Here is a 13,127-nt window from a genome sequence, read left to right as displayed (position 1 = left end):
GAACTCTTTCTCTATGATCAGTTGAAAGGAAACCACTTTTTTACTGCTTTTAAAATAGGTTAGTGCAGCTTTTAAACCAGTTAAAAGACTTGGGAAGAAAATGGGGGGGGGGGGCAGGGAGCAAAAGGAAATTAAGCAGTGTTTTATTAAGCAGTGCTATTAATTTCTGGAGCTAATGCGTCCAGCAAGCAGAGATTTTATATGACGCCACAATGATTTTAGTAACAGTACCGACTGGTAAATTCCAAATAACATACTGTAAAGTAAGTGATGCAGGTTCCTCATCAAGCTACCCAGCTAAATATTTGTTTTTATGTATCATTAATGCTCTGCTTGTGAAGAGTGACTATTGGTACTGATGCCTGAAGGGGAGATTGTATGAATATGCAAATAATAATTCCAGTAATACTATTTCTGTTTGAATATCAGTTTGATAGATGTTTTGCTAAATATTCCCATTTCAAGCTTTCCGCCACATGAAGTGAAACAGACACGCAGAAAACAACAGAGATTAACAACTGTCCAGCAAATAACTTATGGCTGGGAATATATTTTCCATTAGGCCTGCCTGACACTTAGGAAACAATACATGAATGAAACCCGCGTTGTTTGCGTTTTCACCAAGGGTTTAAGGTTGCAGCTGAAGGGTTTGGAGTAAATTCGGCTTTGCTGGACATATATGCATTGGCTCTGTTTTGCTCAAGAGACCAGCAACTTTCAGATTCCTAAATGGGAAGAATTTGGAAATGGAATGGGCTCCCACCAGGAAGGTTCTTAGCACTTGTAGAAAAACAAACAGAGAAATGATGAGAGGCAGTATCTGAGCTTCAGAATCAGCATGTGCGCTTTTCGTTGCCAATACATTCAAAACACCACGAGCGGGCCCTAGAACTTGGAAGGAAACATAATAAAGAGATTTTTGTTTTATCTTTTCGTTAGAGGGAACATTGGCAGGAGATGGAATGGTGCTGGAACTGAACATACAATATAAACCTGGACATGGTGACAACAATAGCAGGATACTTTGGACCGCAGGTGAGTCATCTGTAGCTCAGCTCAGCTCCCAGCTCCCATTGTTCTTTTCATGTTGTTTCAGAACAATTGGAAAGGGCAACATTTTCTTGATTTGGAGGGGGGTATATTTTCCCAGGTTTTTATATTTTTTTGAGAAAAGAATTCCCATCCTCCAGCTGTCTTGAGAATGAAATGGCAGGCTCCCTGCATGTGTGTGGGTAGCCCACTAAAGTCAGAAAGGAATTACTTTCACTTGGTTTCTAGAACAGTAACTGTATTGGTCTATTGTACATTTTAAAAATCCCTTGGTTGTTGTTTTTTTTATTTGAGAGTAACCTCATCTAACTCTGCGCCACTAACTTCCGAGTAGACTTGCATAGGACGGGGAATTCTTATCTGAGACAGCCATGGTGAAAACTGAGTCAGAGTCTTCTTTATTCCAGATTAGTTAATCCAGAACTATTGCTGCTCCCACCCCTCAGATTTCCCCTGAGGTAATAAGGCATTCGGAAGAAAAATGTATGCATACCCCGTATGTTAGACCAATCCTTTATGTTGTCCCCCTAAAATAATTTGGGTTGGGGTTTTTTTAAAAAAAAATCTATGAAGCCAGCAGCAGTGGGGGAAATGGAAGTAATTCTAGGCGGTAGCACTTTTTTGTTTCTTGTCTCACTGAGCTAGGAGCAGGGCAAACATCATTTATTTACCATTTCAACATCTTAGTCTGCAAGCAGCATTGAGTAAGGTTAGAAATATACAATAAACTCAGGAAACATTCTTAAAATGCCTGCTGACATGATAGGAAGTCTTCACTAGCTGTTGGACATTCAACTGGAAAGGCACCTGCTATAATAATAATAATAATAATAATAATAATAATAATAATAATGATGATGTCTGATCTCAGCTGAGAGGGAGTGCCACAGAACCATGCATCTCAGCCAAAGGACACCACTAACAGCAGGTATGAATCTAGGTGAGGCAGTGGCCTCAGGGTGGCAGGGTCCAGTTGGAAGGAGGGGCACCTGGTCACCCTGCTGCTGCCTGCGCCCCTGCCTGCATGCCCAACTCTTCCACTATGTGGTTGTGTGTCCACAACTGGCAGGTGGTGGGAACATTGTTCAAATCCAGGAAATGAAAGAAAAACAATTGGGCGTGGGTTGGTTCCTTGCTACTCCCTAGCCTGAGTGGGAAAATGAGAATCTTGGGAACTATTGATAAACACATATTAGGAAACCAATCTTCTTCCTTCCTTCCTTCCTTCCTTCCTTCCTTCCTTCCTTCCTGAATGGGGATAGAATTAGTTATTACATTGGTCTGGCATGCTAAACAAGCAGCATCGTTAGAATCCATTAATGGAGTAGTATTTTGGAATGTGGCAGAGTTCGGAAACCCTTCAAGTCTAAGGAGTCCCATCTGCCATGCAACAAGATTCCACCGTTTGTATCAAATGAAAGGAACTGATAAAAGTTAGGGGGGAGGAACTAATATGTAAAAGAACTTGTTTCAATTTATGCAAACCTTCCATTTTCTGAAGTCCATGAGAAGGTCAAAGTGAAAGTTCAAAGTCAGAAGCCATGAATCTTTCAGACACTGATTCTGATCAGAGAAATAAATGTGAGTTATGCTAGTATTTCCAATGATATATGATTTGCTGGGATGCAGAGCAATCCTAATGAGGGGCTAGGGAGGTGAAGAATGGCAGATGTTCTGCTGCATTTGAAGCCTGCTGGCTAAACACAGAAGAGCAATGGGTTGGTTTGTTGTTTTTTTGCTGTGCCCTGGATACCAAGGCTTCCATTGCCCTGCCTTGAAACTCCCTATTGGCTGGAGGGAGTTAGGATTGTAGCCATGAATAATAAATAAATAAATATGGCATCAGGTTAGTGATTTTGTCCAGTTATTCTGACACTTGCAGCCCCAATCCCATTCATATCTCCTCAGAAGCGAGTTCCATTGAGTTCATTGGTGCTTAGGTAAAGGTAAAGGTACCCCTGCCCGTACGGGCCAGTCTTGACAGACTCTGGGGTTGTGCGCCCATCTCACTTAAGAGGCCAGGGGCCAGCGCTGTCTGGAGACACTTCCGGGTCACGTGGCCAGCGTGACAAAGCTGCATCTGGCGAGCCAGAGCCGCACACGGAAACGCCGTTTACCTTCCCGCCAGTAAGCGGTCCCTATTTATCTACTTGCACCCGGGGGTGCTTTCGAACTGCTAGGTTGGCAGGCGCTGGGACCGAGCAACGGGAGCGCACCCCGCCACGGGGATTCGAACCGCCGACCTTTCGATCGGCAAGCCCTAGGTGCTGAGGCTTTTACCCACAGCACCACCCGTGTCCCTCATTGGTGCTTACTCACTACTAAATATGCTTAGTAATACTAAATATGCTTAACTCTCCAGTTTTATTGAAGCAAATGTATCGCCACTCCCTAATTACATAATAGAAGTGTTTGTTTTCTGAGCATTCCTCTAAAACACAAGTTTCTGTATGGCGATACTGAGGTCTAAATACTGGCCAGATTTCAAATAATTGCTTTAACCATGCCCAAAGCTTAAGCATGCACTGTGCTTGTTTGTCTTTCCTCTGAATGGCAGACTGCAGTACCATATCAAAAACAGCCTTTAATACGGTTTCAAACAAGCTTGGCCATGAGGCAGAATGGGCTGCTATTTGAGAAACACAACCTCATTGAGTGTGCAAAACCAGCTGTGGTGTTCTCCGAATCCAGCCTGCTTTTTGTGGAGCTGATAATAAAAACCTTCCTTTTGAATACTTACAGTGTTGATGGTTTCCATTTTCAAGTGTTGCTTTATTCCTATTTTACCATCTTGCCAAAACTAAGATACCATGCAGCATAATCCCAGGCATGTTTACTCAGAAATAAGCCCCGCTATATTCAGCGGAGCTTACTCTCAGCTAGGTTTGTTTAGGATTGCGGTCTTAAAAGTGCAGCAGCTTGCTATTCTGTCAGTAACCATGGACATATTTGTAATTATTGTTTGAATAAAATTAAAGCATTTACACTTCTAAATGTTATAAATATACTGAACAGAACAATTTTCTTACAGCAGTAAACTAGATTTTATAAAGTGTTGCATATATTTCAGTTTTTCCCTATAAACATTGGTTAACCCCACAGCCCTGCTACACACCCCTGGCAAATGTTCATCCCATTGTTGTTCTGGAAATTTTACATCTCTGTTCCACATATTCTTGGTTGGTTGTTTGTTGGTCGTTTCTTTTAAATGGCTACGTTTCTTAACTCAGTGTTATCTGTAATGTCAGCATGGGAAAAATTAGCAGTGCAGTTCTAACGATGTGTTTTAAATCACCGATGGTGTAGAATAAAGGCAGCCTATCCTTTTCGCTTTGTGAGCACACTGTTTTACCAGTTCCGTGTGGCAGCTGACAGAAATATTAGCAAATTGCAAAATATTCAGAATGCTACAGTGAATATGTAAGACATTTGCTTTCATATACCACCTCCGCCCAGGATAGCAGAGACCATAAGAATAAATCCATCACTAAAACTACCCCACTGTGCTAAAGGTCAACAGAGATCCTTAGGGGTGAAGTGGCACTTGCCTATCAAAATGCTAAAAACCGAGAGGTGAAAGAAATCAAGTACAACCATTATCCATTTCAGAATATGAGGCATTCAAATTCCAGTGTATCAAGCTCATGCTCTGATACCCAGAACAGAATGGCACAGCATGGCTCCATTCCATGACAAAGAGAGTAAGAATAATGGAAAATAATGCAAAGTTAGCCTGTTCTTGTTAAAAGACGTCGTATTCTAGTGGCCATCTTCTATCACAGCGCAGATAATAATGGCATTTTAGTCTTAGTGTATGGTTAAGGAAAGCCTTAATCTAATAATTGCCAAAACTAGCCTTTGTATCCCATGCATGAATATTTGCACACATGGCAGAAGAAGAAGAACTGCGTTCTGTCATTAGTTCCACGAGGAAAGAGTAAGCAACCGAGAGCTCTCAAAATGAAACAACATTCCCAACTTGAAATTGTTCATAAGAGACATATGGAAAAGTGACAATATTGCCACGTGCCGTCTCATTTAGAGGTAAACAAATCACACATGGATACATCTTAACACAACTGAAGACTTATTTCACTTTTCACAGCTGAGGCTTCTCACTGTGTTTAAACAAACAAATGCCAATCACAAGTGATTCAGGACTTGTCTTGTCTTGCTTGTCTACTATGCAAGTAGGAAAAAGAGAGAGAGAGAGAAATTCATAGTCTACAGATAAATAATAATAATAATAATAATAATAATAATTTATTTGTACCCCGCCCATCTGGCTGGGTTTCCCCAGCCACTCTGGGCGGCTTCCAACAAAGATTAAAAATACATTAAAATGTCACACATTAAAAACTTCCCTAAACAGGGCTGCCTTCAGATGTCTTCTAAATTTCAGGTAGTTGTTTATCTCTTTGACATATGATCGGAGGGTGTTCCACAGGGCAGGCGCCACTACTGAGAAGGCCCTCTGCCTGGTTCCCTGTAGCTTTGCTTCTCGCAGTGAGGGAACCGCCAGAAGGCCCTCAGCGCTGGACCTCAGCGTCCAGGCAGAACGATGGGGGTGGAGACGCTCCTTCAGTTATACTGGGCCGAGGCCGTTTAGGGCTTTAAAGGTCAACACCAACACTTTGAATTGTGCTCGAAAACGTACTGGGAGAGGTACCAAATCCAAGTTTCTGTTTTCAAATCCCTTCCCCCTCATACTATGGGGTGATAGGCTGTGGGCACTTGTATGTGGCTATATTACTTTTTTGCACATGCCCAATACATTCCACTTCTAATTCCTCTTCATGGTCTTTGTACGCACACACAACTGCGCAAAGCAGTGTTACTCCCTACTTTCCAGAATTTGTGTCTAATATGCATGCCTTCAGGAGCAGAGCAATATGTGCCACTGCTTTCTGCAGGAGTAGTTCACCACCTTTGAAAAGACCAAGTAATATGTTTCTTTGTGCGTTCTAGGGCGGTGAGCTCTGACTCACAGTCCTGTTCTTTACAGAGGACTACATACACTTATTTATGCATTCCTTTAGTGCATTAAAAGAAGAGGGAAGGGCGAGTCAAATGTTTTCCTCCTGGAAAGCAACTGTCTCTCTGAATGTAACCTTTCTTGTAAGCAGTTTGTTCACACAGATAAAAGATGTTGTTTAGTAAGAAGGAGCAAGTGTAATCTCAGTTGAATGGCCTCTTTCTATGTTTGAACAATGCAAAAGCTATTCAGAGTAACACTCTCATTTTATAGCCGTGCCAGTATGACTCCTAGAATCGTCAAGTTGGAATGGACCCTGAGGATCATACAGTCCAACCCCCTACAATGCAGGAATATTCAGCTGTCCCCTATGAGGATCAAACCTGTAACCTTGACATTATCAGCACCACGCTCTAACCAACTGAGCTATCTAGTTTGAGCTTAACAAAATACCGAATATGAGCTAGATCATTTAATCCATTCTCAGCTTAATGGACGGCCTTGTCCAAGTCACTATCAACTTTGCCTAACCAACATCACAGGGGCATTGTGAGGATTCAGGAGGTGCAAAGTTCAAATAGATTGTATAGATAATATAACTGAGAAGACTTGACAAGCCCAGGAGCGGCTAGTGCATTTGGAGCCCAGCCATTTGCAAGGATGGGGCAAGGTGGCAGCGAAGACTGAGCTGGGAGTGGGGGCATCAGTGGAAGTGCAAGATTGACTTTGCTGACGCACCTGCCCCACACTTTCCTAGCCGAGTGGCAGTGACACTGGTGTTGGGAAGGTAGCTTTCTAGCATCACCCCCCCAGGGGCTCCTAGCCAAACAAGCAAGGATCCTTAATGGAAAGTATACATAGAACAAATTTCCATTTTGAAGAACTGCATTGCTTTGTGGCCCTGCAAAGTGCACTTCCCATTGTGACTGCATCCTGAAAGAAAAGTGCTATTTGCCTTTGTAACCAAGACACTGCAACCTATACAGTGATCCCCCTATGTGCCAGTGCGTATTCAAAAATTAGACGCACCTTTTCCGATTTCGCTAGGCTATTGCAGTCATCCTTTTTATCAGAATGTAACTGGGGAAACAGCATGGATGTCCGGAAAGAGCAGTTGTGCTATCAGCACATCCAAGTGTCCACGCAGCATCCGTTAATGTGTAAATGTTCACTGTTGCATGCAAATATGTATTTGGCTAGTTGGCCTAGATAGATGCTTTGCCTGAGAGGCAAGAGCTCTTGGGGTTCATCACTGGCACAAGCTCTCCTTGCCAACATGATCCTTATTATTAACGACTCTTACATCTCATAGAATGCTTTCAACCAAGATTTGGGAAGGTCTTTTTTGTGCTTGAATGCAGGAACAATTAGGTAGCCTAAATTTCTGTTATGCTTTCATGCTCCAGGGCTTCTTCCCAAAATGTTTCCCGTGGACAGCTCTGGAAGTATTTATCCAGTAAATGAACCAGAATTGCTCCTGCCAAACCTGTTCGTTGTGCTGCAGAAACAGGGCGTAACACATTTTGTTTGCTCTCTTTGGCCCAGTGCGCTCTCACAGTACAGGAGGATGGGAACGTTCCAGCCATGTGAGTTTGGCCGATGGGCTGGATTTTGTCTCCTTTAGCACCCTGCTGGAGTGGAATGGGAATATAATTATAGGCTACCCCAGAGGGCTGTTGTGAGAACAAATCCAGTGATGAACCTATAGTATTTTGGAAATTAAAAGCACTACAAGTCTCGTACAGAGTCCATACCTAATGACATGCTGCCCTGCGATGTTATTTTCCAAACTCCGAGTCTGCTAATGTCTATATGGAATCATATTCTTTCTCAGAATATCACAGTACTTAGTGCTGCAAGTTGTGATTGACTCATGATTTCAAGCAGGGGTGGGGCAGGTCTTTTTAGGATGACATTTTCCTTACCGTTCCATAGCTCGGAATGGTAGATAATGTTTTAATAAATGGTATTTCAGGGGGGAGAGAAAGAAAAGAAATATATGATTTGATAAAATTATTACACCAACTAAATTCCATCAAAATGTCACAGTTGTTATGTGCTTAAAAAGCTTCTGCTCCTCTATTATTAAGTGATAAAGGATTATAATTTGATAAAAATGGATACTAAAATGACTGATTTTTAAAAGTGTGCTTCAATAAAATTCAGCATAAAAATTCAAAGCAAAATGTAAAAAAAGGATTTTCTTTATTATTTTAAATCTACACATTTTTAAATATTTCAGTGTGTGAGTGTTATATTAAAGTACAATAGTACCATACATACTTCTGAGCTATCATCAGTTATTATGACTTCTTATAGTCTGCGTTTTTAGTCTCATGGATCTTTGCTATAATGATACAGGGGGCACTCCATGAAGTGGCAGTATTGCACATCATTCACCTGTGCTTTGTGGAATGAATGGACAGTGGACTGAGCTGCTTCAGTATTAAACATAACCTGAATATCTCTTGTATTTGCTGATGATAGTGATGCACAATTAACACATTGATATGCATAGGACTTCTAATTGCCTGGTGTGTATCACTTAAGCAGACAAGTATTCTCTCTGCTTATTTTTTGTAGTGATGGACAGAACTCAGCGCCACCACTTCAAAGCAAATGACTCAATCCAACTAACACAGTCTCTGTGCAGGAGCATGTCTCCGTGTGTGGCTCTATTGCACTGGGTGCACAAAAGCCTTTTGTGTGTGTGGGTGTGTTGGGGGGAATCATTGCACCCTGCAACAATGTCGTTGCCCCACATCAATATATGTACAATGTGCAGTTGTGTGTATTAGGAGCATGAGGTGAGCTAACAAAAATTGTTCTCTTCCTCTCTCAAAAAGCCAGTGAAACTGATTAGCGGTCAGTTCAGAACAAGGATGTATGTCTTCACATAATGTAAAACTTGTTGTCAGAAGATGGGTTGATGGCCAGTAGCTCAAATGATTTTCAAAAATGGATAGGTAAGATGAATTCCTAGAGGACAGGCCCATCAGTCCCTTATGTGAGTTAAGGTATGAGAGGGCTTTGAAGAACACACATATACATTCAGAGCATTGGAATAACATATGCAGAGCTAATTCCCTCCAAAATAAGGCATGGGGATAGGTAGAGCTCAGTACAAGAACACATAATTTGCATGTAAAAGGTCCCACGTTAAATCCATATCATGTCCATGTAGAATTGGGAAAGACTCCTGCCTGAAGATCCACAGTCAGTGTAGACCAGGTCACCAGGAATAGGGAACTTGAGACCCTCCAGAAATCATTGGACTACAACTCCCATAATCTCTGATGAGTTAGGGCTGATGGGAGTTGGAGTACGCCAAGATTTTGAGGGCTAAAGGTCTCCTGTCCCTAGTGTAAACAAAACTGAGCTAAATGAACCAAAAGCCTGAGCCACCATGAAGCAACTTTGTATATTCCCATAATACCTCAATCCTTTCCCAAATCAGCTAGTGCATGGGCACTAATACCCTGAAGCTCCTGGGAATGACGTTCTCATCTGTAGCTTCTGGATGTTGTTGGTGGCGACTGGCCAGCTTTCCTAGGATTAATGCTTTAGGGTGGAAGATAAGAAGGTGCCTTATAATGGGTTAGAGCACTGGGTTCCTTCAGTTCAGTATTGTCCACACTGGCTGAAAACAGCTTTCCAAGATTTCAGACTGGAGTCTCAATCCAGAAATTCTGGGTATTTCCTCACACAAACCAGATGCTCTACCACTGAGCTGTGGCTCTTATTAGGCGATGGTCCTGCCCCAACAAACCATTCTAGGAAGGCAGCTCATAATGTTGTACTGATAGTGCAGACTTGGCATTCCATGGAATGAGAGTCTGCATCAAATTACTCAGGTGCACAAGGAATGTATGAGTCAGTGCTAAAAGTGTTGTGTTCAGTCATTTAGATTTCCAGATTCAGCTGCTGTACAGTCTATTGTAATTAATCATATAATGACTAGAAATGGGTTATAAAGAAAGGGTTAACACAGAAACCTCTTTACGACTATACAAATTTGTGCAAAGGTAGATTTCAGGATGTAGCTAGATGTCTTTTCTTGCTTGGCTCTTCAGCTGCGTAGGAAATGCCGCTGACCTTAAAATACTCATTTTTCCTATTAATATATCACACACTTGTGTTCTGCTCTTGTATGTCTTTAGGATTTCTTTATACCAGGGCTCTCTAAACAGCTCCAGTAATATATCCTGTCACTGTTACACATAAAAACCACCCACCAGAAGGGATTGAGATTAGTTATGGGAAAGAATAGCTGCTACAGTGGCATTTTGATGTAATTCAGTCTAAATTTCAAACATTCCTATTTAACATAATCAAGTGGTATGAAATCTTTTTAAAAATGGCAAGTATACAGTACTGGCTCAATTGGCACTTAGCAACGGCCTTTTTACAATATGCACAAAAGCTTCCAGCAGGGAGTGCTTTAAGGACCATCCTTTGAGAGCGCAAACTCACACGTGTACAATCAGTAGACATCAAGGTTGTATCTCCAGCTCCCCTTGAGATGTTATTTAGCTAATGCACAAATGTTACGGCTAAACGGTTAGCCCTGAAAATGGAACAAGCTGTTGTGTTCATGTGTACTTTTCATTTTGGGATAATATCTTCATCTCGTAGTACTGCATGAAATAAGATTTAGCGTGCAATTGTTATTAAATAGGTGGATTTTTTGATATCTCTTTTTGCTTTTTCAAAATGCTGCCAAAGTCAAGTGCCCCTTCTTCAGTTCTGTATTTACATAATGGCAAACCGCAGCTGAGTGGATGCACACCTACACTCTTTCCTGACTGGACGAATTTCTGATATCGACTGCTGCCACCACTGGCAAAGGCATGCGGGAATGGAATGCACTGATTGCGCATCTAGTAGTAAACCCAAATCCTCAATAAGCCTTTTCTCAGAGATTTTGATTCTGGCGAACAAGCCCACAGTGCGAATTTGCAAAGCTCTCAAACTAACTGGTTGTGTTCCAGACAAAATTGCAGGATTGCCAAACAAAGATTAAGCTTTCTGAAGGAGTTCTGGACATTCCACGTGTCATATTTTTCCCCCCAGTCTCAGGATCCGTGCATTTCCAGGTGCACATCTTAGTTATGGTACAAGACTTTGTGGGACTCCATTGTATATACAGTACAGAACTTGGTTCACGTAGTGAGTTGTCCCTTGCTTATGCAAGCTTTCGTTGTCTACATATTGGCTCTGCCAGATCAATGCATTTCAGTGGATTAGAGGCAGTTTGGTAGATTAGTTGACAGCACACATGTACGTGCATTTCTGAATTACTTGGGTCTGTCATAAAGTCAGGCATGCATTTTGCTGGGTCAAACAAAACCCCTTTTTATCATAAATGTGGGAATCTCTCTCTTTCTCTCTATATATATTTCAATAGACCTACTACAGTCCTTCAAAGCTACATAATATTTTGAGTGCCATATTTGCATTTTTGGGAATGTGTCGACTTAAACCTAAGATGGAAAAATTAGAGGAAGTCCCAGAGCTTAAGGTTGAACTTGTGTTATCTTTCAGTGCAAGTTAGTATATTTTAGAATAGAATCCATTGATTAATAATGCTAATCGGAGGCAAATTACATTGAAACCTGACTTTTGACACCTGAAAATTTGTCAGGCTTTCAAGTTTTTTTTGGGGGGTGGGGGAATTCACCTCTGCAGGGGAAGATGTGTTTGTCCAAAAAACCCCAAGTTCTTTTCTGGCCACTTAGAAAAACACAGAAGCTGGACAAGTTGAACAGCAAGACTGACACTCTGTGGCTTAGCAGAAGAAGTTCAGTGTAAATTAATCTTAATGACTTTATTTCTTTTATTCTCTTGAGAGCACTATAAAAAAAACCCTGGTTGTAGGAAAATGTGCTGGAGATTTCTTCAAGAATTCACCTGTCCTGAGGCTTAAATTTTGATTTCCAACTTTATGCCTTCGGGATATTCAAATTATGTCAGTTGCTGGAGAGAGCAATTTAGTTGAGGCTGAAGCTCCTCCTCCTGATCCTGGCATGGCAGCAAGTTTTTTTTTAACATGTTATTTTCCTTATCTGCTCACTGGAAGAGGGAGCGGAGGAGCCAGCCACCTAACAGTCATCTGACATAACGATTACCTCAGGCGATGTGACACTTTGACACTTGGTCAGTCAGCTGCTTGTTGGGACTTCAAAGCATTTGGTCTGGCCTCTTTGCCACACAGGGCAAGAGATGAAAAGAAAACCACAGGGAAGTACTCAACTCCTCTCACTTAAGTTTGGGAAACGCACACAGTTCAGTCTCCTACCCCTCATCTACAGATGTCCTCAGACGAGTTATGTATCGCCAAAATGTGAAATACTTCACCAAAAAGAAAGCAAAATAGGATACCAATGTGCATACAATTTGCATGTGGTAATTTATAGGCCTAGATGCAAACTCAGAACCAGTGATTATAATTGGAATAGAAATACTGGGACTCAGCTAGACTGGTAAAGAAAAAGCGATTTATACGTGTTGTATGTGTGATATAACATGTGCCACCAGATGGAGACATGGAGTCCCGGTTTTCTCTACCTGTTTTCCCTGTTTAAATTTACAACACTTTAAACCATGGGAAGGCAAACTGCACAGGGGCCGGATCCAGCCCGACTGCCTTCTAAATCCGGGAATCAGCGTGTTTTTACATGAGAAGAATGTGTCATTTTTTAAAAAATGCATCTCTGGGTTATTTGTGGTGCATAGGAATTTGTATCCCCCCCCAAAAAAAAAATATAATCTGGTCCCCACAAGGTCTGAGGGACAATGGGCCGGCCCCCTCCTGAAAAAGTTTGCTGACCCCTGCTTTAATCTGAAACACTTCTTTGATGTGTCTAGTTCCAGCCCTGGTGACCTCAGTCTGCTGTGTGAGTCATGAACTGTTGATGGAAAAGTTCAATGTCCCTGCTCTCTTTTCTCATGGTTCTTCATATTTAAGACTCCTTCAAGAACTGTCCCATGACGGCCATTCAGATAAGACGACAAGCTCTTTCATGATGCTAGTGGCAGACTCTGTGTCTGGAGTAAGTCTCATTCCAATATTTGCATCCTTCATTGGGCTGAGGTGGTCTTC

General features: G+C 41.7%; 1 long non-coding RNA gene across 4 annotated transcripts in view; it reads left to right on the top strand.

The window, feature by feature from the left end:
• The window catches only part of LOC128422840 (uncharacterized), a 48,427-nt gene that overhangs the window by 6,178 nt on the left and 29,122 nt on the right, over window positions 1-13,127 (top strand). For all 4 annotated transcript variants that reach the window (XR_008332605.1, XR_008332604.1, XR_008332606.1 and 1 more), the window contains exon 3: window positions 940-1,035. This is a non-coding gene — a long non-coding RNA (uncharacterized LOC128422840). The remainder of the gene's footprint in view (window positions 1-939; window positions 1,036-13,127) is intronic.

Source organism: Podarcis raffonei, chromosome 10 (genome assembly GCF_027172205.1).
Source record: "Podarcis raffonei isolate rPodRaf1 chromosome 10, rPodRaf1.pri, whole genome shotgun sequence".
In the NCBI taxonomy this organism is placed as follows: Eukaryota; Metazoa; Chordata; class Lepidosauria; order Squamata; family Lacertidae; genus Podarcis; species Podarcis raffonei.
Note: the sequence above shows the minus strand (reverse complement) of the source record. Positions and strands in the feature narration are given on the sequence as shown.